General features: G+C 39.6%; 1 non-coding gene across 1 annotated transcript; it reads left to right on the top strand.

Annotated features, from left to right (window-relative positions):
* Nucleotides 1-1,374: 1,374 nt before the first annotated feature.
* trnag-ccc (transfer RNA glycine (anticodon CCC)) lies at nt 1,375-1,445 on the top strand. Its single transcript has one exon. It is a non-coding gene; the product is annotated as a tRNA-Gly (tRNA).
* Nucleotides 1,446-1,831: the final 386 nt, after the last annotated feature.

Raw genomic sequence — 1,831 nt, 5'->3', positions numbered from 1 at the left:
TTTGGGGTTTTGTGTGGTGGGGGGGGGGGGGGTGGGGAGTTTGTTAGCCGCCTCACAGCACATCAAGTCAAGATCAATCACTTGCTATATAGGGCGATATATTATTCAAAGTCATGGTTGTCGCCAGGTAGTACTAGAACACATCAATAAACTAGACTTGTTTAGTGATCTTCACCTTCCCGACGACGCGTTGGGAATCCGATCAAGGAAAGGAAAACGAGGCTAACCCCGCCGGCAGCGTCATCCAGCCAAAGCCCGCCGACGTGTTGATCAGAAAACGCTCGCGGTGTATGTCCTTGGGAGCTTCATGGCAAATAAAAGAAAGATAAACAATTAAAGAGACTGTTCTGAATTATAATTTGTGAACTATTTTGCACAATGACGGAAGGAGATTTTTTTTTTTTTTCCCCCATCCCCAAAGGAAATTGAAATACAAAAAGAACAAGAAAATAATGCATGTTCTGGACAAGCAATAGACAGCGAGATACAAACTGAAAGTTTATTACAACTTAAATTTATGCAATGGAACCCCGTTAATCGCGGGAAGTAAGGATTGGCCAGCCGGCAAATCGCAAAAATCCATGTATAATTGACACCAATGAAATGCATTGGAGAAAAGGAAAAAAAAATATATATATATATCTTTTTTTTTTGTTTTTGTTTTTTTTGTTTTTGTTTTTTAAGTGCCCTTCGGAACAATTTCCAGCCTGTCTCTATGCTGCAGCTGGCCAGTGCAGAGATTCAAACCTTGAACCCTAAATTTTTGAACTTCTACAAACAAGAACAGGTAGTCTCGATTCAACCTCTGTGGAGCAAAACCAATAATATGAGAGTTAACTAAGTGGGGGAAATGATCCTTTGAATATTTTGTTTGTGGAATCGAGCATGAGGGAGAGAGGCTCAATAAGAGATAGGGTGTTTAAACACAGTACAATACCGCCATCTAGAGGTCTTTTTACGAACATTAAAAGTGATTAAAGGCTTTGTACGGCAGATCTATTTAGATAAACAACAAAGGTTTAATTAATAATTATGATGCTGAAATAATGTACCTGTATTTTGCATATGTTTACAATGTTTTATCTTTTAGATTTTTTAAAATATGACAAACTATACAGCCACAAAGAAACGGATTGTTGCGCAATACTGTATCGATGACCTTACCAAGATGGCGTTCTGAAACAGCGTCACGCGGAAGTGGAAGCAGAAAGACGCCCGGAATAAAGCTGTCGCTTTCGAGCGTCGATTTCGGTAAATGTCCTTTATTATTATATGGAAGCAATGAATCGTGTGTTCACCAGAATTGAATGCCCCCCAAAATTGCAAAGCTACATAATTTATTCTTAAAATAAAGTTGGTGCTTTGTGTGACACAGCGCCGCTGGTGTAGTGGTATCATGCAAGATTCCCATTCTTGCGACCCGGGTTCGATTCCCGGGCGGCGCACCTTCTTTTAATGTTATCATTCCCGGCTGGTGTTCCATTTTTTATCCATTCATCAGCAACGCTTTTTGAATCCAAATCTCAATAATTAATGTATAAATTCGACTTGCTATTCTCGCAATAAAACCCCCAAATTAGTACTGTCGTCGTCACCTTTGATGCGTGGCGTGCTCTGTGTAGTGACTGCGTGTACGTAATTCATCATCAAAACGTTATTAACACAGATAATGAACGTAATTCTTAAGCAATTTCATATAAACTTTACATTAAGTCATTTAAAATGCATTCTCAACATGCACCATACACCGTGCAGGAATCATGTGTCGTGGTAACGAGCATTGCCTGGTAACTACGCTTACAACCCAAACAAGCCAGTCCAAATGTACAAG

The sequence above is a fragment of the Hippocampus comes genome, unplaced genomic scaffold (genome assembly GCF_001891065.2).
Source record: "Hippocampus comes isolate QL1 unplaced genomic scaffold, H_comes_QL1_v1.1 scaffold143, whole genome shotgun sequence".
Lineage (NCBI taxonomy): Eukaryota > Metazoa > Chordata > Actinopteri > Syngnathiformes > Syngnathidae > Hippocampus > Hippocampus comes.
The sequence above is the reverse complement of the archived record's forward strand: the minus strand, read 5'-3'. Positions and strand labels throughout refer to the sequence as shown.